This window comes from Odontesthes bonariensis, chromosome 2, assembly GCF_027942865.1.
Source record: "Odontesthes bonariensis isolate fOdoBon6 chromosome 2, fOdoBon6.hap1, whole genome shotgun sequence".
Lineage (NCBI taxonomy): Eukaryota > Metazoa > Chordata > Actinopteri > Atheriniformes > Atherinopsidae > Odontesthes > Odontesthes bonariensis.
Window position 1 is genome coordinate 17595439 of NC_134507.1, and position 26470 is coordinate 17621908.

The 26470-nt window shown below is 39.5% G+C and overlaps 1 protein-coding gene across 1 annotated transcript in view; it reads left to right on the top strand.

Moving 5' to 3' along the window:
* Positions 1–26470, top strand: part of LOC142394780 (protocadherin-15-like) — a 211494-nt gene that overhangs the window by 22381 nt on the left and 162643 nt on the right. The window contains exon 2 of the mRNA XM_075478392.1: positions 4695–4750. The gene's annotated coding sequence lies outside the window, so the exon portion shown is untranslated. The remainder of the gene's footprint in view (positions 1–4694; positions 4751–26470) is intronic.

Genomic DNA, 26470 nt, shown 5'->3' on the forward strand with positions numbered 1-26470 from the left:
TCAGAAATTGTGCTGAAAACCTCTGGTGTGAAAACGGCCATTGCTACATGGACGTGCTTAATTTTCACCTGTCCCCATTATCTTGGCTCCCTTTGCAGAATTGCTTCTAATTGTGTTCCAACTGCCGTCAACTGCAGCTAAGATACTGGCCGCTCATAAGTACTTCACACAACTAAAAAATAATACCCCTGTATTATTCTGTATGTCCTTCTTGCATAGTTAAAACAGCTCTGCTCGTCAGGACAGAGACAGATTCTGGCTACCTTTACACGGAAACGATCTGAAACCAAAACGCAAAAGTGGCGTTTCGTTTTCACTTTTAAATCTGCATTTAGACGAGCGTTTTAGGGTGAAACTCTGCGTGCATACGGAAACGCAAAAGTGTGTGACGTTTCATTATCGATGCAGTAAACACGCCAGATGGCTAGGTGGCAACACTACCAAGACCAAGTCTCACTCCTTTCATGAAGTTATCCCACCACTGAGAAGTCCTCCCAGGTCTCACCCACAGCTGTCTCAGTGGCCTGCTCTCTCTATGAACTTCAAGAATTTCAAGAACGTAGTTCATATTTTTGGTCTGTTCTTTACTACTCTCGCTAATCATTGCTGTTATGTGATGAAATGACTCTTGAACGTCAATTATCGCGAGTTGAAAGTCCGCAGGGACGGACACGTTGATAGCCTACTGATGTGTTTCCTGGCTTGTCACGTCATTTCTATGTGATGAGAAACGCAGTTTTGCGTTTTCATCGTTTACACGGTGGCGCGACAGTAGAGCGTTTTCAAGAATTCCACTCTCGAGGGTGTTTTCACTTTTTTGCGTTTTCATGCCCCCAAAACGCCGTTACTATCTAAACGATATAGTGCATCCGCAAAAAGGTTTTGCGTTTTTAACCCGTTTTTGTTTCCGTGTAAACGGCCCCTCTATGTGGGTTCCTCATGATGTCTGATATTGGGACAATAGCAGCCAGTCCTTTTCATCTTGTTAGTTTCAAGAAAGCTCTTCTGAAGACTTTACATGTCCCAGCATGTAACCGGTGCTTAGAGGCTTTGGGTTCATTGTTGTGTCACTTAGGCCATTTCTGGGCAGTTTTAGCATCATCGTGGGGAACATTTAACCTGACTCACGTCATCTGGCTGCGTTCACCAACTACACGCGGGGGGCGGGAGTCAGGTTAGGGAAAATTGCCCTGCCTCAAATAACCTCAAGTATACCATATGGAGGTTTTTCAGTTTTTTTATTATTTCAGGGAAGGGGCTGAGAAATTATCAGTTTGAGCATGAGGACTTGCTGGTTATTGGTCAAGATTGCCAAATGATTGTGGTGGCGAGTATAACCCTGTCAAGGCAGAAGCCATTTTGAAGGTACAGGAAAAACACCATATGGCCTCAACGTAAAAATTCTCTGCATCTCAGTACTGCCATTTTAGGATCGCAAAAAAATAATACAGCAAATGGTATTTGCCTTTTTATTTGGGCTGTATTCCCTTTATAGTATAATCATGCCAGTGCAGCAAGTGGCAGTATAGCCTGATAAGCTTGCTCTGTGTCCTGTTTGAATGTTTTCTTTTTGAACAAACATTTCAAATTCAGAACTTGACAGTTTATTGCTGTGGATGCAGCTTCCTGCATTAAACCTTTGCCTGTCACGTCTCCTCCTGTTTTTCTCATGCAGTATTTCCTCTCCCATTTCCCTACGCTGTCTCTTTGCTGCTTTCCCTCTTCTTCACTGTTTTCATGCCCTCTTTCTCATGCTGTGTCTATCATTTAATTTTCTCCTGCTTTCTCGCTCTCTTGCCTCCCTGTTATTTCTCTTGTTTGCTTTGAAGTGCTAAACAATAAGAGGGCCTCACTCCCTAGTAAGCTCATAGGGAAATCCAAGCTGAAACGGCAAGGCACAGTGCAGCACAGCAGAATCTCGTCTTCAGGATCACAGAGGGGTGGGAAGGGGGTGGGCAGCATCACAAGTACAGTCAGCATGCGTTGACAATGACACTGGCTGATCTTCCAAGCCGTCGCCAGACTACATCAGCATAGCCTGGTTAATAAATGCTGTGCCTTACATTGAGGGAAGCTGCCTGTCTGCCTTTGTTGCTCCAACTGCTGGATCTTGACAACTCTCCATTTGTTGAGATTATGTAAAATAGACTAAGATGGTGTAATTAGGCAGACCTTATTGATGGCAGTAATTGAGATAACAATTTCATTAGTCTAGCCTGACAGTGAAGAGAAGAACAATTACATGTCCTTCCATTGGTTTGGCCTTCCCCCTGCTCTCTTTTTCCTTCACATGAAGCCACAGGCACGTCCATGCAGTAATGAACATTAATCATTACCTTAGAATGGAATGGGAAATAAAGCAGAATTGATACTCTAGTAAGAAATCTGTGACTGGGACATATGCTATCATCTGCTGAGGCATCTGAGACATGATTACCCACTCCAACATGGTTGCATGAAGCTGCATCAAATAGTTACTCATACTGTATGCACCTCACTCTGAAACCTTTAGGGCCTCTCTCCTCTGCAGTTTCTTCTTTTCTGTCTGCATCTGGTATTCATATGCCAGCAGTGGGTGATGTTGCTTAAAGGATAAGACCGGTTTTTTGACATTGGGCCCTTGATTTCACATTATAGCATGATGTTCTACTCACCCCTGCTTGTTGTTGGTCATTTGGAGCTGTTCCGAAGATATTCGCGAGGCGTCTGGCTGCTCTCTTGAGATATTCGGCCATGAAACGGTTTCCTATGGGCAAGCTCATACAGGCACAAACTATGCTGTTTATAATTTATTAATTACTCTACACTAGAACCGATAACGTGGAGGTGCGTCGCTTACTTAAAAAAATCCGGGTTATTGTAATTTTGATTTTTTCGTTGTAAAGTGGGTGTTACTGACGTCATCGTCGTGCTACTGCCACAGACAGCCCACAGACCTGCTGCCTATTTATTCATTCGGCTAAAATTCAAAATTAGTAACACGGATTTTTTTAAGTAAGCGACGCACCTCCACGTTATCAGTGCTGGTGTAGAGTAATTAATAAATTATAAACAGCATAGTTTGTACCTGTATAAGCTTGCCCATAGGAAACCGTTTGATGGCCGAATATCTCAAGAGAGCAGCCAGACGCCTCGCGAATATCTTCGGAACAGCTCCAAATGTTCAACAACAAGCAGGGGTGAGTAGAACATCATGTTATAATGTGAAATCAAGGGCCCAATGTCAAAAAACCGGTCTTATCCTTTAATATGGTATTGTTTTGAAACCATTCTGTAGCAAATACCAAATTCCATTGCATTCAACGCATTGATTGCTAAGATATTTAAGTCAGTTCTGTATTCAGGCAATTGACTGACATCACCATCAAGTGCAGCAGAATTTAACAGCAACACTACCATGTTAGTTGTGTGGCTCTCATATTCAGTCCCTTTTGGTTTATCAACGGTTAAGCCATTTACATTAGAGGACAGAGCCAAGAGAAAAAAAATGGCCTTTTTGACACATAGAAATATTGTCTAATGAGAAAGACATTTAAGCAAATGAAATGACAATCTGAGGCCACATATTCAAAATTTAAAACTGAAGTTGGATGGAAAGGAAAGAGGATTAAAAGGTGTTCTACATGTTAGGAAATCCTTAGACACCTTGCAACTTAAAGAATAATGAATACAGGATTGATTAAAAAAAAGAAAATCCTCCATCAACATGCAATTGGTTGTCAACCTCTGAATGATTATGCTTAAAGTGCACACAGTTATTTCTGCTAGAGGGACAATATTCTATCTAGACATTTGCATGACATTTTTTTAATAAATGATTGAAAATACTATTTTTTATTATTGGTGTTCAAATTGACAGACATTCTTATAGGCACATTGATGGAGGAGGAAACAGTCAATAATTTTAATATGGTACTTACTTTAAAACACAACTGCTATGTTTGATATTTTTTCACAAAACAGAGTCACTCTCAGCAACAGCATAACCAGTGCTGCCCTTAATGATTAGTTATAAGTATATTGTGCTGTAGACTCATAAAGGTAACGATAATAAACATCTTCAAACGGACAACCTATGAAAACAGCAGAGAGAATAAATAACTCCACTCTGTGCACTCGCACATCTAAGCCTGTTAAACCCTCATGACCACTAATATATTTGATGAACACACTCAATCAATAAAAGCACATGGCTTTGTCAATAGAACACAACTTTTTTTTTTTTTTTTACCAGATTAACGTTAATCTTGAGACACAATTCAATAAAAAAAAAAAAAAGGTTTAACCAATGTACATTTTCATTTCCCTCAGTAACCAATGTACTGTGTTAAAATGGGCCCAACAGGTCGGATAATTGAAGGTCATCAGGATCTACCACAATGCAAAAGCTTGCATAGTACAAGCCCGCTCACCATCTTTTCTCATGACAACCTCAGGTGTTTGTAAGCTACTTACTGTATGCATCACTGAACACTATAATGGAGACTGACAGAAAATGTCGGGGAAATAAAATGGATCTTCTGAGAAAGAGATCATGAATTATACTGATGATAGTACTAGTGACTGCCAGTGCATCAGATTATTTTGTTTTATGTAGATAATAACAGTATTGTGTAGATATTAATTCATAATATTAATTAATTCTTACATAATGTACTAAGTGGTTTTCTAATGCTTTTTTTTCTGCTTTACAGGTGTGAATTTGTGCTTTACAGGCGAGATGTGGTGTGATCACAGGAACTCAAATCAGGTACTTACATCCCAGATGTTTACATTGTGGTACTATTGGGGTGTTTCTGTTCTGTGCATGCATGTTTTCATTAGTGTAATTTTCAGGTTCTGCTCAGCTAGTCAATTAAACAGTGATTTTATTCTATTGGAAAAGAGAGGGAAATTTCCAAGACATACTAAGTCAGGCAGGGTGGGCCTCTGAGGTTTTTAAAGCATTGCTTTGACATGTTTTATTTATGTCTCGAAGATGATTCACCCTGACATTTGCTGATGCTCTCTGTCTCAAGCAAATCTCTTGCCATCATAAAACGGCTTGTACAGAGTGCACCTGGTAAATATTTAAGGTGCTTCCAGAACTGACCATTCCCTAGATAATCAGTGTTCCACATCTAGATTATGTTGTCTTCAGAATAATAATTTAGTCACATTACATCACATTACATGTAATGATAGGGTTAACAGCACAACAAACTTACTTGAACAAATACTTGAGTTTTAAACTCCAGTTTTAAACGTATACTGCCTGACTCAAAAATGAGCTTAAAGCTTAAAGCATATTTGATGTCCAGGAGGATTCACATTATAACGACCTTTTCAAATAGCCTGGAATGGTTTTCTTTTATGACAGAAAGATTGCCGAACAGAGATGTAGTTATGTTACCTTGTTTGGCAGCTGGATTTTTGTAACATTTGTATGATCACAAGCAAGATAGACCGCACCTTACCAGGTTCCAGGCCAAGGCACCAGTGCTGGGAACCAATAAGAACTGTATACTGGCTGCCATGGGTAGGTTTTGGATGCAACAACAGTGAACAATGCCAGGTCATTGCAAAGCTTTTGTAGAGGTGATACAAGAATTGGATATCCCCCCTCTTTCTCTCTTGCAATTTGTTTTTCACTGGAGGAAAAAAGGTGTGTTGTTGGCTTCAATAACAGCTTTATTTTAGCAACTGTTTTCTCTCTATTGATCTGACAGCAGTATCGCAGGATTTTTTTAAAGGGCCTGCCTTTTTCGAGAAATTTTCTAAAGATGACTTTCCTGATGGTGCTATCTGACCAATCACTTGGCCATCAGGTTAATACCTGTATTGGATGTGACCTACACAGTCCTTTAAAGCTGCCGTCGGCAACTTTTTTTTAGTCATATTAGCTTGAACTGTCATGGGATTCTGGAAGTAGAATATTAAATAGGCTGTTTAGGAAAAATCCCGAATTCTGTAGCTCCCTCTGAAGCCTGTAATCGTGCTTGCAAAAATCGAGCGCTCCCGGCTGTTTTTAACCAATCACGTTAGGTTTATTATTTATCTATTATCTGAGCAGAACAGTCACCAACCACGTCTTCCATGCTGAGCGTAAGTCTGCCCCCAGCTTGTGTGCGCGCACACTGGTGTGAACTCACGTGCACAACCTCGTCCACAGAGGGGGAGGGACCTGAAAGTTGTATCAGTTCGAATTTTCCGACTTTAGACTAGGTTTTTTGAAAACCTGCCGACGGCAGCTTTAAATTGGCCTCATTTTTGAGCTGCTTAAAATATTCTATTAACTTTGGAATAGACTTGCTCAAGTCTTGTTGTTGTTGTCCATTTTATCTCAAAATACTGTAGTTTGGTTGCAATTATTATTATTTATTTTTTGGGCTTTTTATGCCTTTATTATTGTATAGGACAGTGGAGAGAGACAGGAAGCAGGGGGCAGAGAGAGGGGGAATAACACGCAGCAAAGGGCCGCCCGATGCGGGATTCGAACCGGGGCCAGCTGCAGCGAGGACTAGCCTCTGTACATGGGGCGTCTGCTGTACCCACCACGCCACAGACCGCCACAGTTTGGTTGCAATTATGACTATTTTTGATGATTGCTTATGTGTCGCCTAAAATGCAAACCCAGCAACAGATATTGATAATCAATATCTTAATCCTGATTGGTAAAGAAAGGCATGCATCAATCTGATGGAATTTGAAAGCATTTGTGGGAAGAAAGCCCAATCCTAAAAGACCCCACACACAACCCACTAAAGCCAAAGGATCTGTTGTTAGTATGCTGATACCAGTCTTTGTTCACACCCTGACTTCTCAGAGCTCTTTTGGTCTAGGTAGACAAACTAGGAGGACTTACTCAGTCGTAAAGGGGTCATAATGTTATGGCTGATTGGTGTATACATTCGTCATATAGCGGAATGATGTGTTTGTTCGAACAAAAGCAGTTGTAATGTACGCCTGCCGACGGCAAACACACTCAATATGAGTTTAGTTTTTGAAATTTCTTGCGGATTTGTGAATAAACCTCACTATAACTAACAGAGATCCATAAAGAATGTTTTTTGAGCTACTCATTATTTCATGGGTTTTTGTCCGGTAAAATATGTATAGTTTAAATAGAAGAGACATTTTTAAAAAAAAGAAGCTTTTGGATTTGGATTACCATAACAATAGTCAAAGCCTTGAGGCAATCAGGCCAGGCCTAAATTTTGAATTTAGCTTCAGTCTACCAATTCTGTGGGTAACGAGCCAAGTACCTTACACTGATACCAATACACGCACAAGCACACAGCAGCTATATAGTGAGATTTGCAAAATATTTACTGATATTGTGTGTACAGCAAAGAACGAGGTGGAGGGAGATCGAATAAATAAAGAGGCAGTGGTGCAAGAAGTGAGGCGTGTCCAACAGCATAGAAGTTAGAGCAGAGAAGCAAGTTGGGGTGGAGCTGATGGTGTTCAAATAGTTTTACTTTCAGTGGCATGTTTGTTCATGTAAAGTCTGACATGGTGCTAAGACAAGTAATGGGACCTACAACTCACCATACAAGTACCACTAAGTAGGTGCAACCACAGCTGAGGTTGCATGGATGGCTTCAGCTCAGTTTTCTTAATTGAAGGACTAATAAATGCCCACAATACCTAAAGGAATACAAATCTAAGGTACTATTTGTTTCAGAAACCACCGAGCCAAAAAATGCTGACTTCATAATTTTATCTTATGATTAATCACATAGTGTGTTTCAAAGCAGTTCCTTCCACTTTCTGGATTTCTGTCAGAGGAGAAAGTCGAGGTGGGCGGGGGCTTTTTAGACAATCCAATCCAGTGCTCTTGGCTTCACACAAAGATAAATATAAAAGCCCTTCAAAAGCTCCAAATACATCTCTCTGACAGAACAGTGATCAGTAAACAGTTTTCATTGCTTTGCTTCCATTATTGGATGTTGAAAACAGCAGCTTGTTTTTATGACTGTTTCACTCATCTCCAGTTTCATTCTGATGTTTGCAGGGCAGGACACAAACAGCAATTGAGGGAGGCTCATTTGACAGCCTGCCCTTTTTCTTCTGTGTTTGTGTGGTGTGTGTGTGTGTGTGTTTGTTGATGGGTGGGCAGAGGGGGTCACAGCCTGTACTAAATTGACTTGTAGTTGAACTGGAGGTTGGTTTTAACAAGTTCAGGGAACATGAAAGACAAGCAGTGTGTGTTTGCTGAGCACACAGTAGAGTGAAATTACCTGGAGTCATTTCTTTGACAAATGACAGAAGCTTACTTTGATCTTTAAATTGTTGTTTCTACATTTACTCGACGAACTGTTGTAAAGAAGTTGAATTGGTCGACCTTCCCTGGTGAGATATGATCTCATATTCTCTCTCATATTATTTGAAGAAACTCTTTGACCATAGGTATCCAATTGATAATGTTATGTTTCCAAATCTTTTCTCAAATGTGACATTTTTTGTTTTTCCTCGTTAAAAGTGTTTGCTCAGTGAAACTCATATCCTCTTTGTAATAATACTGGGCTGAGGGCAAGGACATTGGTTGAGGTTCAGCCTACCAATTCCACATCTTATTTATCCTACTCACCAGGACAGAATGATGTCCCCTGTAGCCACAAATACATTTATAGAGATGTACATTATAAAGCAAAGACAAGAGATATTTAAAAAACCCAAATACAATTAAGTCAAATTGTGGCTTTTTGATTAAAAAAACGTTTTAAAAATTTGCGCTTTCATATTGAACACGATAATTGAACTTTACACTTATACCAGATATTAACCAATTATACATCGACAGTATGATTACTGATATATAATTATCTGCATGTATCTTTGCATATTAAATGGCAAAATTAAATGACAAAGGATACTGCTGAAAATATGTTTTTTTCCTCCCAGCATTTTTATGTCGACTCACAATTTTCTCTGTTTAGGTTTAGTATAGCTTACTTTACGTCATTTTTAAAGAACCCACGTGTTGCTCATTTTAAGGATCATTATTTCATTTTGATGGTCAAGCTCTTGTATTTTAAAGGACTCTCTCCTAAAAGGCAGAGTTATTTCTGATTGGTTACCTAGTTAGTCCAAAAAGCAGAATAAAACTGAGCTGTTTAATCATATGTTTGAGGCACCAAACAGGTCCCTAGAATGCCCCCAAATTGATTATTCAAAAAATAAATATATTGAAAAATAAAGGTTTATTCCATTAAATCAGATTTAGTACATTTACGTATAAATATATCATTTTACTTTATACATTCATGTGTACATTTTATATATATATATATATATATATATATATATACAGGTATATAGGGCCAATTCACAACAAAAGTCACCTCAGGGGAATTTACAGAGAAACGAACCAGTTCTGAGTCAATGGGAACTGCTCTGCAGTTGGTTTCAATGCATCAAACACTGGTGAAGAATCTCTTCTGAATCCCCTCTGTGCCTCTCTGAGGAACCATCATTATTGCTTCACCCCTCAGGATTGAGGCTATTTTCTCTTCCTACACAACTCTTTCTGCAGCACTGAGGAGAGCTTTGCACAGAATTCCGTTGAAAGGTGGATGCGCACCGCGCATCTGTGACTCTTTCTCAGCATTCTATCTGACAAACAAAGTGATGTGATGGCAGACACACACAACCTGCAGGTAGCAATTTGGCAAAGGGATAGTGAGCAGACTCCCTCTCGCCAAGTAGAGGACAAGTATGCCTGGCAGTTAGAGCTAGGAGGACTCATGAGCAAGCAGCTATTCAGCTGTTGCATTTCTCCTGGTCTTAGAGAAAATAGTCGGATCTAACACAAGCTCTGCTGTTATGTGTAAACTTACTCACCTTTCTGGTCTGTTTCATTTCTTTTTGTAGCCAAAGCTTCCTTTTTCTCCTGTCCCTCACTCTATTTGCTGTGCACGCCGAGGCTGCATGTCACTCATCAGCAACGCACTGTAAATAAATCTGAAAAAAAAACAAAAACATATCGCACATGCGAGAGCCCCGAGATCAGGTGTGAGGCAGCTGGAGCACCTGGATGAAACCCACACAGACACAGGGTGAACATGCAAATGTCACACATAATTGTTGTTTGCATTTGTGTGAAAAAAGACTTTTCTCCCCCACAAAAACAACCTTGTAGGTCATTTTTGCAAGTTCTACTTATAACCTATATTTGTGCTTCAAAAGCAGTAACCTATAGTGGCTGTATGAAGAAATAAGTTAATCCAAAATATACCATGGACCGTTTACCCCGCAAGTCTTTATGATAAAATGTTTTGAATATGGTAAAGTCTAATCCCAACTGTGAACTTTTCTTATCTATGACTGGCAACTTAACCTCAACCAAAAAATTTAATTAAAAAAACTGACCAAAAAAATGTTCCAAAATATTGATGAACTTACTCCGTCCACTACCCTTCTTTTATCATTATATGCACTTTGCGGCTATTCTTTCAAAAGTGAAAACTTCAGTTAGCGTAGGTTCAAACTCTTATATGGATAGAATCAGACAAAAGGGACAAGCAACCAATATGATGCTTGAGGCTGGTTTATTTAAGAAACTGATATATTGTGCATATTGGAATGTTATTGTTAAACACTCAAAAACCTACATGCTTGGTTTCTCTGACACTAAGCCTGTCAGGATCTGGGTTTTTAGTTATGTTTTTTGTGACTTAGTTATTGGTGTTATTTTTATTCAGTACTTTTTCTTCTTTATTAGATCAGTCTTTGTTTAATTTTAGTTCTGTTTCTCTTGGTATTCAGTTCTTTAATTTATCCTTGTGTATTCTTTGTGTTAGTGCTCTCCCTCGGCCCCTGTGTTCTGCCATCTCTCTCTCTCTCTCCTGCAACCCGTTACAATCACCCACCTGTTCCTACTCCAGTAATCACCTCCCCAGTATATATGTCTGTCTTGTTCCACCAGCCTTCGCTGGATCCTCATCTATACCTTGGTCTTGTCTGTTCTCGTTCCCCGATCTGTAATCCTAGTCTGCATTCCTTGCCCCTATGGTCACACTCCTTTCCCTGGTCCCTGGTTTTCCCCCGTCAAGTATTTAAGTTATTTTCTTAGTTTCATGTTCAGTTTAGTTTTTCCGTATTCCAGCCTTTGCTGCGCTTTTGTTTATCTTTGAAAAATAAATCCTTTAACTTTATTTTTGCCTCCCGTCCGTGTCTGCACCTGGGTCCTCCCATAACACATCATGACAAAGCCAGAGACTGAAATCACCCCAACAAAGTGTTGCTTTTTGTTATATTTTCTAAACTAAACTACAGTTTTCAGTAACTTTTTGCTAACATCATTCAGACTTGGCCCTTCCACCCAACTGAACGAATGAGTGAGCTGGAATTACATATAAATATTACAACAGCCAGTTGTTGAAAATAGCACTAAAACAGAGTAGTTAAGCATTGTTTCACATTTTTTAATCTACGAAAGAACCAATCAACATCCACATTACTCTGAGAGAAGGTGTGGCATTTTTCTATGATTTTATATGAAGGTGTCTGTTTTGCCAAGTGAGTCTCTGTATAGCACAGATGTGCCGAGGGCAGAAATGAGTGAGGCTATGTCGATTTGAAGAAATTACTGTGCTTTTAAAGACCTCACACCTGCATTATATAATTAGTTGGTGTCTATACATTCATGTACAAAAGCTGCAGCCCAGTCATGTCCAGGACGAAATAATGAATTTATGGCATATTGTATTTCTCTTTCTTTCTTTGAGTTTCTGTGTTGTTGAGTTACCTCTGTCTGATCACCTGCATGAAAGGGATTCATGAAATTTGACATGACGTATAATTCATCATCCACATCCATGTTTATCGACGTGGCCAAATTTATGCTTAAACTTAGGAAGCAGCAAATAAGTTAGCATGAAAATGAACTTGCACTCAAGTTGTTTGCAGGTGCTGACAATTTTGGGGGGGGGGGGGGGGGGGGGGGTGTGTGCTTTGGAGAGAAACATTATTATGGTGGAAAAAATATGCCTTGACTGTCGATAGAGATTATTTGAAAGCAAAGTACAATTAGCTGGATTTCCTGACTGTAGTTTCATTTAGATTTTTCTTTTGTATTATATTCTATAAACATACTAAGGCATAATTGTCTATCTTTCCACAAAGCACAGATCAGGGGCATTTTTCAATAAACATAAGGTTAATAGCTGTTTTTGTCTCTCGTTTCTTCTTCGTATCTGCTCCAACTTCATTATCTAAGAACTATCTCAGTCTCATCTCTACATAGCATCTATGTCCCTTATCTGTTGTATTTCATCTGTAGCACCAGACACAAGAAATGGTGTTGTGAAAGACAGATAAAGGGAGAACAAGAGTCAGAATTTGGAGGAGGGAGCGATGGAAAATAAGTGGTGCAAGAAGGTAAGCTTTACTTTCCTTCCCATTTATTTTTCATTGGCGCTAATAAGTACTCTCACAGAGGATAAAAAATGTCAGTTTTTTCTTTTTTTTTTATATTTTTTGACAGAAACTGGTGGTCTCTTTATCTTCTGTGTCCCTTTAAAGAAAGCACAACACATGGTTACTGTCTTGTTATCAGTATTGATTTATGTGTGTGATAAAAGACACAGTCCAGTCACTGTGCTGTGCACAAGCTTTGACACCAAAGCTGCCCACAGAAATAATTCACTGTGCTGCTTAATTGATCCAAGTTTTTGATTCTTTGATTCTGTTCAGTGAGAAAATGTAATGTCTCTCCCGGCCAGTTGAAGAGGTCAACAGCTCTTCAAGGTGCTAATGGACTCTGTAGAGGTCTGGTTGCCTCTGGTTGTAAAAGTAATAACCTATGGTACCTGTCAAAAGGTCTCTCTTCCTGAGGTTGCCAAGATGAACTCTGAAGAAGAAGAGAGGTCAGGAAATAGGTAAAAAGAGCAGAAAGAAGGAAAATTTTCATTACAGCCTTCTATGTTGGTTTCTATAGCCTCTGGGACCCCAAGTAACAGATCTGGGGCTAGTGCTTTAGTCCCATGTGATCCAATTATCAAACCCCTTTAGTTTTTATATTCTTGGGGGACATGTCTCATGGGAATCTGCTGTCACATAGCTGAAAGACAACCAAAATAAATAATTATAAGTCAAGAAATAGTCATGCAGTTGTTTCCAATCCTCTTGAAGCTATTGCACCTTTTACTAGTAGTAGAATAGTAGAGCTCTTCCTTTTAGCTTTCTGTTTGGTTCATTCTCAGAACGTTGACTTTGTCACTTTTTGAGCAAAGACAGGTAGCTGTATCAACATTAAAAAATCTAATAGAACCACATTCGGGACTTTTGGGGCACATAGCTCCGTCGTAGTTGTCGGGAACCAAAATCTATCTTAGATTCATTAGGTGGCCAAAGACTCCCAAATGGCTTTTTTTCTTGCTGTGTAACTGATGAATATTTTGGGGGAAAAAGATAATATTTGCTTAGACTTACTTACTATGTAAAAATTGTGCTCCTAGCTTGTTTTTACTGGCCTCAAGTAGCCAAAAATTCAACAAATGCGATTCTTCAAATCTCAAAGCAGATATGCAAGACTAAGCAAGTTGGTGCAAATAGATAGTAGATGTGCTCATGGGGCTTTAGTTTCATTGTGATTGTTGAAATGATGTACCTCTACATGTTTATTTACAGTTTACCTCACTAAAGCCATTTCATCCCTCAGGATATTGTTTTCTCTGAATGAAATACTGACTCGCAGCATTTCTTTATTATTAATACTTGCACAATGTCTCAAATTGGTAGCAGTTTGAAAAGTTGCAGAACCATGCTTTTTACAACCATTTGTATAGAATGTTGTTAGATTAGCACCTAGATTTAAGGTCACATTCTTAGGAAGTCTATTTACTGCCTCCATAAGCAGCAGGGAAATACCACATTATAGTATTTTCTGCAAACAAGTCAGTTATTTCCAAATCCACCCTCTATGAAGACTTAAGCTCATGGATATACCGTGCTTTGCTGGTGAATCAGTAGTGTTGCATTGGGCTCAACCTACTCTTTGATTTTAGTTGGAATAACATCTGAATATTTCATTATAATAGTAACAGCATTTTTAAGATAATTTAAAGTTTTCATCAAGTACAGTTTAAGCCCCCTTTCCAATTTTCTCTCACAGTTTTTCTAAAGATTATCAGGTTAAACTATGGCAGGGCAGAAAAGTCTATTAAATTTTTTCTGCATTGATTATCACTCGGACTGATAATTTCCAAGTCTCATCTGCTCCCCATTTCATGTTACTTCACACTATATATCTTGTGCACTTGTTTTCTTTGACCTTACATTTCTTGCTCTTCATTGCACACACTCACAATCATCTTGTCTTTTGCCTTTCTCTGACCTCCCTCTACCCGTCCCCTCTCCCCATTGCTTACCCACTGTCTCGGTTGCACTGACCTCTCAATATCATACAGTACAAGATGTCAGTGCCAAACTATGAATGTCCCTCGACACTTTTACAACTCAGACACCCTGAGGCATTTCCATTTGCTCAAAGAATATTTCAATTTTTATAGTGGGGTTGGTGGGAGCTGGATAAAGGTTTGCAGTCAGAGTAGGCCAAAGTTGAAGACATAAGTGCCCTAAGCAGAATTGTGTGTGTTTTGTGTGTGTGACTGAGTCTTTTTCTCCTTAAAAGGGTGGTTTACTCAGCCATGGAGACAATCTAAACCTACCTTTTGTCAATTCTGCTCTCTGAACTAACTGCCCACCATCCTTTTAACAGCTTGACAAGTACAAGTATTCACATGTCAAGTGAATCACATTAATAGATTTCTATTTATCTGTGGTAAATAATTAGATTTATGAAAATAACCTATTATAAAAAAAATATTCATGTTTTAATGAGAACTTGTGAGATTTTGACAGCTCAACAGTGGGATTACTGTGTATTGCTTGCTTTCAGCACCATGGACAGCACCAACAATTTCCCACAGTGTAGGATGCTGCCCACACTGGACAACCTCCCACACGTCATTCAATTATGAAGAAGTATACTATTTTTTTGTGGAAATATTGTTCCCACTCAGATGTTTCATGGGTTTTAGTGGGGGGGGGCTTAGGCAAAGATAAGATTTTCATTTCCAACAAAATATGAACAAGAAAATTTTGTTTGTGTGAAGTTGTGTGGACGGCAGTTGAATTAACCCGGGCTTATGCTCATGAGGGCTATATGATGTCCCATTTTCATGGCCCTAGAAAATATACTGGGAGACATAGAATTGGCCACTGCGCCGATGAGCTCAAAAGGCAAGTCATGCCTATTATATTTTCTTCAGACGTGGTGTATCACATCCAGAGGTGTCCTCTTTAAGCCTGATACTTGCTGCAATGCACGCCTCATAAAACAGAGAGGAAAAAGGATATTTACATAAACATTTATATCTATATATATATATATGTCTATATATACATAGACAGAAACATGAAGAATACGAAGAAGACAGCATAAAAAGCAGGGAGGCTCAAATTTTTACAGTATTTTGAAATAAGTAGTGCATTTGTTGAATTTGGAAGTTTTGGTATATATATATACAACTTTTCATATAGACTGCTTTTTATGCAGTCTTCTTCGTATTCTTCATGTTTCTGTCTATGTAGGTGCATTTACACCTCTGCATGTGTGCACACATTGGTTTGCCTTTAGACAGCTCACAGGCAGTCGTTTCTGGGACTAAATGGCTGAGTGCATGCACACAGTCCAGGAAAATTATGCTTCAACAAGAAGAATTACTCCATATGTCCTGAATTCAAGATAAAGCTTTGATTTTAGCATTATCAGTATCTTCTTGCTCTAGATTTTCCTTTAACAAGGATTTGAGGCACCACTGGTGGTACTTTGATGAGTTTGCTCACAATATGCTTTAAGCTCGTAGGCAAAGCAATATCAAAGAGGTTTTAGAAGAAGAAAAAGCAGTCCAAAGAACTGTGTTCATTTTCTGCTTGTATGGCCATTCTCTCCGAGCCTTTGATTTATTGTGCCATTAATTCAATGGGCTCAAAAGAAATGCTCACATGGCCAGTTGACTTAAATCCAAATACAATGGAAGCATCAGTCACTTACACTTTCAATGTTTCCGTATTAACCGGATGGCTGTTTGAATCTCACACTGCTAAATAATGCTGCAGATGATGTGCCAACAGTTACCCAAACACTGCCTGCCTGTGTCTGAAAAGATCCAGCTGCTCTTAAAGACTCCAAAACCATTTTAATGGGTTGGCAAATCCAACAGGTAAACAATGCACCCTTCCCAGAAAAATTAATAAATTCATTTTTTTTTAGCTCTCAAATATTTGAAAGGAGGGTATATTCACTGGGAATAATTAAACCATTGTGGTACAGCACTATTTAATGCTTTAACTGAGCATTGAAAGGAGACTGACTATGTTGTATTCATGCAACTTCACTAAAACGAATTTCCCCGTAGAGGACTTGCCTGCTTAGTGATTGAAACCTCAACTGAATGCAAATGAGAAGTTCACAAAGGGACCCTGAGGCTTCCCTGGTTTTACATTAAAAAAGCCACAAACATTCTCAGAAAAATACATGTCTCCTCAAAGTGAACTCAGCTGCTCCTGATCAAAAGTAATTTGTACCTACAAGATTAGTTTTACGGAGAAACACTTTGGAAGATTTCGATGAGCTGTGTAAGCTACAGATAGAGCCTCAGAAACTAGAACCCACAAATGGGATTCTGACAACTACCAGTGTTTTCTTATATTTGGTAGTTTGCGTAAATTTACACAAGTACCAAGGACACAGGGCTGCAGCAAATCTCGAGGCTATCAGCTTCACACTCTTCAGATTTTTACATGAGCATTCTTCACTTCTGTCAACCTTTCTTGTCAATGTGATCTCTGCATGTGCACACTACTCTCATGCTGTGTTATGGGAACTGGCGGAGCATTTACCTGTGCGAATAAGAAACAAATGGCACGTGTGATCTTACATCTTTGTAAAAGCGCAGGTACAAACAAGTCCGTGGTTTCATCTCTCTGACCTTTCTCAAGAAGAATTTTGATTAAAAGTTTAGGACAGTATGTCTGAATGAGGCCTGTTGCTTTTTTTATGTGAACATTGTTAGTCTGGGTACAAACACTGTATATATTTGAAAATAGGTATTAGGAATAATAAAATAATGAAGACTGAAAACGTGAAGCCCAATTAGAAAAATGCCCATTAGAACTGCTTTTTTTTGTCTCACTTTTTGCTTTCACATTTATAATTATTCATCATAAAACTGTACTTGCAGACACATACTGCACTTTCAACTGTGCAGTGTCTTTGCTCACACCTGAACCCTGGCCTCTGGGGTTCCAGAGACAAGATGAGAGGGAGAATGTGTGCTATGGCAGTGGCAGAATGTTAGAGAGCCTCCCCCTAAAGCTTCTCCTCATACCAAGAACAGGCTATGCCAAGTGGAGACGGTGACTATTTAATGTGGATTGTGGATTAACCTCATGTTTAAATACATGTCAGCTGCAGGTTTTGGTTTATGTGAAAAAATATGAAGGACAAAATGTACAAACGTGCAAATACCTTGTTTAAAATGTTCTGTATTAAAAAGCTGCATTGTCTTAACAGACGTTGTTGCTGCCATTGTCAGTTTTGAAGACGAGCTGCCAAAAAATGGTTCCTATGGTCCTGAGTAAGATATGAAATTCTAGTCATATTAACTCAATGAGAATGTGTTTTATAGCTCCAAATGCTTGTAAGTGAGCCTGTTTGTTGAGATTTTTGTGGTTCTCAAAGGCACGAATTAACATACATTGCAAATAATAATGCTGTAGCAGCCTGGGCTCAGCAGGAAATGTATAACAGGTATTGGTCCACATTTCCAAAACTTTGCAAATGCATGGTTAAAAAGTGTGAGATGGAAATGTGTCCTTAGCATGCACGCTTTCTTGCATGACCGTCCTTGGTGTTTCGCTACTGTCAATCCCTCCTACCTCCTCATAAGCGTTTTTCATTGCTAAATTGTTGTGCAGTATCACATTTCTGACAGTTTCGTGCAATGCAAATGCAAGCAAGTCGCAGTTTGCAGAGGAAAACGTAGGCATATGATCTTTTTTGGAGACTTAAGAAAGATATAATTTCACAAAATTTGAGCTTGTGTAACGGTTTTCACATTATTCAAAATGTGAGCATGATGTGATTTTTTTTTTCAGGAACACATAGGCAGAAAAGTCAGATTTGTCCATTTTTGAGCCTTCATTCTGTTTTGTGTCATTGGACCAACAAAGCTATTGACAGACACTGGCAAGTTGTTTGAATTTCATGAAATTAAATCTGCTTTTGTTTTGTTTTTTGTTAGCTGAGGATTTCTCTGAAATCATGCTGCCTTTGTTATGATCTTTGACAATGGCACCCAGGGGCGTGGCTACGGGGGGGGGGGGGGGGGGGGGGGGTGCCCTGTCCATCCAAAGAAAACTGGCAAGAAAAAAGGCTGCCACTTATTATCTCTGTTTGTGTCTTGTATTGATAGAATAAATGCAGGTGGTGATTTAAAAAAAGCATATATCTGCAAAGTTTATTATTATTTTTTTGTTATCGTGTTTCCCCCCCTCTGTAACCTTAACCCCTTGCTGCTGAAAAAAAAGGCGATTTTCACATTTTCGGATGTTTTTGTTGTATATAATGATCTGAAATGTAGACTTAATGAAGGTAATAAAAAGCTGGAGTTGGATGTCTTGCCCCAAGTATCTACTTGAATTTAAACCCTCAATGGAGAATGTGGAGCATGGTAAACAAAAGCTATTGCATCCTAAAGTCCTGGTCTAAAAACCTTTCCAAAATAGGATGGTGCATCCCAACATTTTCAATGTCAACATTAAATTTCCATTCAGCATAGCCAGGCTTTTAAAAAAAAAAGTTAGTTTTGTTGGAAGGTAGGGACGGATGGGTGTGGGGGGTGGGGGGTTGCTGGTGCACCATAAGCTCATTTGGCCCACAGCCTAATATCATAATCACTACAATGGGCTATGTTTCTGTTCTAGCTCTCCTGTAGTAATCATATATTGTATACCTTTGATTTTATTGATAGCTTGCTGTTGGTTGCATGCATCAAACAAGTTCTACATTTCTTTACAAAAAAACAAAAAACAAACAAAAAAAAACTTCATGAAAAAAATTCCACAAACGAGATCTGACATAGGCCTACTCTGAATAGTTTATGAACAATTTAAAAGTATTCCAGATGGATGTTACTGTCTTGAAATTGCCTAGATAGAGTGGTAGTTGGGTTTCATCCTCTCTTACCTTAAAGGTAGGGTAGGAGATCCTGGATTTTGAGTCCAGCGAAGCTGCATTTTGAAAATACACAGGTAAAAAGTCCCAACCCTTTTCTTCACTTTCCCCCCGAAGGCACGCCTCTAGAGTACATGAACGCGCACGAGCACGAAGGTGCACGAGCGCTGTTCTGACAGCAAGCATCGATCGTTGCTGTATTTAGTATTTAGTATTTAGTTTATGCTAACTATACGTTTAATAATGCTAGGTGCTAGCCAAGCTGGCTCTAGTTTAGCTTCCTGCCAAGCTTCGTTCACGGAGCAGGGTACGCGCACAGGGGGAAGGAGGGGGAAGGAGGGGGAGGGGGAGGGAGGAGCAGGTTGCAGTTTGATGGACGGCATCAGTATCCAATCATTGTGAACGGTCCGTTCACAATGATTGGATACTGTTTTTCCTAGATTGTACGTTCTAGAGGCCACTAAAACTTTTCATATTTGTGTCAAAACTTTTAATTAATTGGTTGCAATGGGGGTGTGAAGAGTATTTCAAGCAATATGTAAAAAAATGTTCCAGAAAAAGATCCCCTACCCTGCCTTTAACCATGCCTCTGAGTGTTGAACACTTTGTTCCTCTGCTGGACAATGGATGTAGATTTTAGTTCTGGTATACAACAGGACTGGATGGTAATAGTATTCTGGTACTCTCAGCTTTATTTCTTCTCTTTAGCAGTTACTTGGTGAACACATTTCTTGTGACCCTGATGGAAAAATTCCACACTGTTAACAAAATTGACGATCACGATTTATGCTGGTGTGACCATATTTTCATTACTGAACTGAATTATTACTATTATTATTATTGTTATTATTATTATTATTATTATTATTATTATTGTTGTTGTTATTGTTATTGTTGTTATTATTATTATTGTTATTATTATTAAGCTTGAAGTTGTAGTAGTGGTTTTCCAACGATTTTTTTTTCAGGTATTGTTTTCTGCTCCCCCCCCCCCCCAGATGAGCTAACTACCCAGCCACACATGCCATTCTGGGCACACCCCTGGCACCCCTGACTGTGTCTCTCGTGTGGGAACTTTTTTTTTATTGAATATCCTTGAAACCATTAGTCGTGACTTAATCAGCACAGCAGCTAATTAGACTAGGCTATATTGATGGAGAACTTTTCTTGTGTGTGTGGATGTGTGTGTGTGTGTGGTTAGGCTGTAAAAAAGAAAAGTCCAGTGGTTGTTGTTAAGTGACAGGTGAATTATGGCTTAATGCCTCGGGTGGTATTACTTCTCAGCTACACTACAATTGGTGCAGACAGACCCGACTAATGGATAACTCTGAAATAAGTGACAGCTGTCGGTAAAGCCTTTGCTGACTCTCAGAACTGCCTGGTGGAGCGAACACTGGGATAAATTGTGGATTAGCTTCACTTTCGCGAGTGGATCTGTTCACTTTTCTCCCTTCTGGATATGTCGCGAGACATCTTGTTGAATACAACCTGTCTTTCTCTTTGAGTGCGCATGAGGAGGACGGGCGAATATCAAGCAGATATATTGGGAGGAGGGGCAGCGGAGCTTTAGCCGGTCTCACCTTTCATGACCGCTGTAATAAGATTACCTGCTACACACGTCATGTCCACGGAAAGGGAGAGAGAGAGAGAGAGAGAAGAAGTAGAGACTCCATCCATGCAGTTATCTCCCATTAGACCTTGGCTACAGCCCCTCCAGTGGAGTGCTGCTGTGTTGGGCTGAGGAAAGCGTGGCAGCAGAGTGCCGATGAGCCCGTGTGAGGAGGCTGTAGCTGCACCGCCAGCAGGCATTTGTGACTCCTTTGCCCGGACGAAAGGATTTTTTTGTTGAGTACTTCTGAGGCTAAAAGAAAAAATGGTAAGACATTTACTTTTGCCTCTCGAACGACTCTCGTTAATGTCCAGGCGCGTCACATGCAACATATGCATTGCAGTACGCATGGATCTTTTCCAACGCTCTCCTTGTAATGTGCTCTTTAACTACAGAAGGGAAAGCTTGTTTTGGAGGGCTTGCATCATCGCCAGTCTATACTCAGCGTGCCATGTCGGTTCCACAACGTGAAAATGTGTAATTCATTTGTACGGTTCCCCTCAACTCAACACTGATCTGCACAGCTAATCTCATGAGGGGGAAGTTTTCGAAGACTTACCGAAACCATCCGCGCTCACTTTTGGATTATCTAAGGATGGTTTTCCAAAAATGCCGGTAGTGAATAATTTGGTTTGACATACTACTCTAGCGGCGATGGCTGCGGCAGTTTTGAAATATCTCAGCAAATTGTAGGCTTTATTGTCATTATGGTTTGTTTCATATATTTATACATTTACAAACATCGTGTGTAGGTTCGACACCTGCTGTTCTTATGAGCTAACCTCTGCATGTCGCCTCATGTGCATGTCAATAAAAGGCAGTATTATGCATATTCATACAATAACTTCCCCTCAGTGTGAGCAGCAGCCGTCAAGCTGCAGGAGAAAAAATTGCAATCTCATTCAAAACTTCCTTCACTCAATAGGGTCACGTCTGCTCACAGTAGCTGGATTGATATGGCCCTTAAATGTCTACAGAAAAAAAACAAAAACTTGATTTCCAAATGTATTCAAACCATTATACTTCATATGGAGACATGCAGAGCAAAGTGCAGTTTGAAGCAATATTATTTCCATTTGACAGTGACTTCTCTCACTTGAGGGGGAGGTTTTTGATGGCTAATTTTCTCTCTTTTTCTGAACAAAACATCACATTCTGTCCAGCAACACTAAACAGAATGTGAGTGGTTTATGGCCAAGTGTTTGCACCATTTCTGAAAACCTTTGGTGGGGAAAAAAAAAAATTATCTTCACTGTGAATTTACTGCTGCATGGTACTATTCAGAATTCCAAGCGGGCCATAGCCTCTGCAGAAATTCTTTCAGATGCCACGGCCTCAAGTGGACAGGTGTAATCACCAACATTAACAATGACAGCTGCACTCCCATTGGCCACTTCCAGTTGCTTCCTGTGGTACTTTGAATGAACCTCATTGATATCAGTTACTCCTGCACTATTCTAGCGATGGCAGTTCAAAATCCTTCCTTTGATGATCAAGTGCTATCCAGTGCTTTTTGCTATCCTACTTTTAAATGTTATGAAAAGCAGCAGGCAGGAAAAGCTAGCCGGCGAACCTTGGGATAGGCTGTTTTGGTCAAACTGCGTTAATGTTTCTTTTGAGCAATGCTTTCAAAGTGGCTTCTAGCGTTAAGTGCCTATTGAGATCAAAGGTAAGGGCATGTGTGAAGACTACAGGTTGGGTTTTACATCCACAGTAAAATTCTGCAGACACTTTACAGTTGTATTTTGTTACGTTGGTCCTTAAAGGGATAGTTCGACTCTTTTGACATGAAGCTGTATGACATCCCATATTAGCAATATCGTGCATGAACATTTTCTTACCCCCTACTGCGTCCTGTGAGCCGAGTTCCGGCCTCGTTTTGGTGTTGACGAAGGTAGTCCGGCTAGTTGGCTGGGGGCACAAAAATAAAGCGTTTTGCTTCTCAAAACAATATGCGTTCAAAAGAGTAATACATTTGCATCATAAAATTGTTGTCCAGGAAAAAGTCAGACCTCACAATCGCTTGGCGCTATTTTCTCTCCCTTCGTATCACTGCGTGCTGCCGCCTTGCTGCGCCTGTTTCACATTGTTTACTGCTCGGAAGCAGGGGACTGCTCGGTCTGCACTTCGGTCTGCACGGTCTACAAAGTGCACATTGTGTTACTCTGTTCTTCAGAATTATTTTCTGAATTGAAACCATTTCCATATCACTGATGTAGTGGGACCTTTTTGGTCAGCTGCTTCAACAGTCTGAGAAGATGACACGAGATCTCACCCCCGCTTTCGTGGCTCTTTTTGGCTACACTCATTCTCCCCTTCCTTTCTGCTCATAGGTCATTGTATTTATTTATTTGTTTTCTATTTTGGTTTTCTTGGCCCTTAGCAACAGACTCAGAGGTCCATTACTGCTAACTAATAGGCTGGAGTGTTCTGAGGGATATACAGTTGGCTCTGTAGATAGATTGACTGACTGATCATTTCGTGGTTGTTTCAACGCCAAAAATGTATCATTAATAATAGATTTTTGTTAATTAAAAATGTTATGAATGTTTTTTAGCTATGAAAACAGTTGCTAATTATCTTACGGTCAGTAAACCAAGTGCTTCATGTCTAAAACCATGTCAGAAAACTTACGGTTTTCAATAGTTCTAGGCATAGAAAATACAAATTAGGTTTTTCTTTCATACGCTACTAAAGTATATTTTGAACATTCCAGAAATCAATAGTCCTTGAACAGCCACTGAAATAAGTTGTCTGCTGGCACGATGTGGGAGTCTTCTATGCAGGCAAAGCTCGAAGGATCCTGTTGTTGGAGAGCCAAGTCACCAGCAGAGCTGTGTTTACTGATGCCAGTGTTATTATTAGAGCAATCTATACAGTAAGCTTTATGATATCAGGAAACAAAAGTCCGATCTAATCCCTTCCAAATATGTCTGTCCTCAAGATCATATTTGCTTCTCGAATCTGATTTGTTTGCAATTTGAACATTGCCTGAGACAGTTTTAAGATGGGTTTGAATTGGAATTGAGATCCTAAACTGGAGGGCTTTTTTTCTTTTTTTTTTTTTTTTTTTTTTTTTTAGGGATGTAAAGAAATATTACACAGTAACTTATTCTGCATTTATCTTTTGGTGGCTGCTCTAAGAACTTAGATCTTTACCTATGGGCTTCAGGAATGACTAAAGGTATAAACCACTTTTATTGCTATGAGGGAGGATGAGAAGCTCAAGGCGGCTTCTCTTTAAGTATTAATAGAACCAAACTAAGGGGTTATAAAATACTCCGGTAACTAAAGTCAACCAGAGGCTATAAATACATCTGTGTTGAATTATCTTAAAAAAGTAACTGTCCTGTTCATGCATAAATTAGATGAAGAACATGGAAGGCCTGTAGAATGTTATGCATATAGGTGACAGTCAAAATGAGACGGATGATCCCACTGAATAAAGACCCACAGCTTGATTGGCTCTTACAGATCAGTTGGCATGGTACACTCTTTTAAACGAATGAATGGCTCTATGTGTTCCTTTTTCTTAACAATATCTTTCAATATTGAAACGTAATGCTCACTAGTGCACAGTTACACAGCCTGAGGCACTAATTGCTCAGATCCCTTTGGGTGAGCAATTTCTTTTCATGCTCACCTCTTTAGGCCACATGCTCACATAAGGCAGATGCGCACATGTGTATCTGATAAAACAGTATCTAACAAGGACTGAAACTCTGCCATGACTGACTCATGATCTTGTCTGTTGCATCAAAATGCGTTCTGGGGCTGTCACAAATTTTGAGTAAGAAGGTAGAAAACAATCTTGGGAGTTTGAAAGGCTTGTGATTTTAGGCTTATTGAGTTGTCTCACTTCACATAAAGACTGCGTACCGTTTCTCTGAAAAAGGATAACATCGAATAATCATTGTTAGGAAATTCTCTAGCCATAAGCCAAGTTTCCATTTACTATCGGGGTATGTCTGAAGCAGTCTTTTGAAAGTCATGTTAAAAAAAACACTTGTGGATCAGATGAGCTACCGTGACTCATTTGAAGCTAATAAACTAGAACAAACAACAAATACTGCTGTGGACATCCACATAAAGAAGACAGAGATGCCTCTCTTTGAGAAACCACTTTCCTTGCTGGGAATATCTGGGATATTTGGTCAAATCTGGGAAGACTCCGGTCAGTCATGTGAAACCGAACAGTAACAGCTGGTCAGTCACTCATTTTAGACTTTTACAGGTCAGATGGAATTTAAAAAGTTGTTTCCATGCCGCGTCCGTTTACTTTTTCTAATTCACGTCATCTAAATACGACTAAAAAAAGGCAATGGAAACCGGCGAGTCCATGCAAAGGTGCGTATGAAGCCAACTACAGCCGCTGGACAACTCAAGTGCAGGTGATGCAAGATACCCTAGAAAATTTTATTCCCATTATGATTTCTGAATGATATTCTTTAGGTATATATAGCAATGGACACGGAACAGTGGATTGCTGACTATTTCAGCAATAGTCATCAACTATTGTTGACACAACAATCTGCTCAGCTGTGATGTGAAGTGTTGCTACTTTTGATGTGGCTGTGCTAACGCTGCTGTAAACAGTTGAGATGGAGAGGCTCAACTAGATCAACTGTATAGTTCATGACGCAAAGCATCTTTTTCCATCTTATGTTCTGTGTAAGTTCAGGTTTGTGCAAACAGGACAGCATATGCACTGATACAGAAACGTATGTAAAAAAACTACAAAAAGCAAAAAATAAGATAATAATTGCTATGCAACTTTATAGACTCGCTTTCACATGAGCATTGTCATTAGATCCACTGTTTGGACGAGATAATGTCCATACCTTCAAAAACTAGAAATTCAGTGTAAAATGTTTGCACACAGTATTCACAAAGGGAAGAAACATGGGGAATTATTAAAATGGGATTTCACCATAGAATTAAGAAAACTTTCCCCCCAGCGCATTACTATCATAACTTACTTATCATTCTGCAAATATGACTCAATTTGTATGCACAATGGGCACCTCGAGCAACATTTCTGTATTATTTGATAAGAGGTTCGTGGGTAGTGATGCCTGAAATGATTTAGGTCCAAGTGCATGGTGAGAGGATGAGGAGATAGGAGCAACTGTTGAGTGCTTTTTTTTTTTCCTCTCTTTTCACCTTAGCGCTGGTGTTTCACTTTCCACTGATGGCTTTTCGTGCATTACAGGGAGATACTGTGGGTAGTAAGTCTTTGTTATGATTTGCTGTCAACCTCTTTGATTCCGTGTGGGGAAGGGCAGAGACTGCACAGCAAGACCAGCATTATCAGATCAGCAGCTCAGTGTCAGATATCAGAGGTTGTAAACTCTGTATTTCATCCCAACCACCTGTGGTGGAATGAAGCGAATGGAATGTGCAAATGGAAACCATTAGTAGTGAACCAGTATAACATGCTGCTTCGATAATGAAAATGACAATGTGGTCCCTACACTGTGGGTGCTGCATGTCATTTAACAACTTCTGTTTTGGTATAATATTTTAGCTTTTAGGCGGTGATATTTTCTTTCTCTGCCATAATCTCCATCTCTGTCTGCTTACACCCATCTCTCACATTCAGCCTCACTATAGTAGCTGTCAGTCAAAGTTTTGTT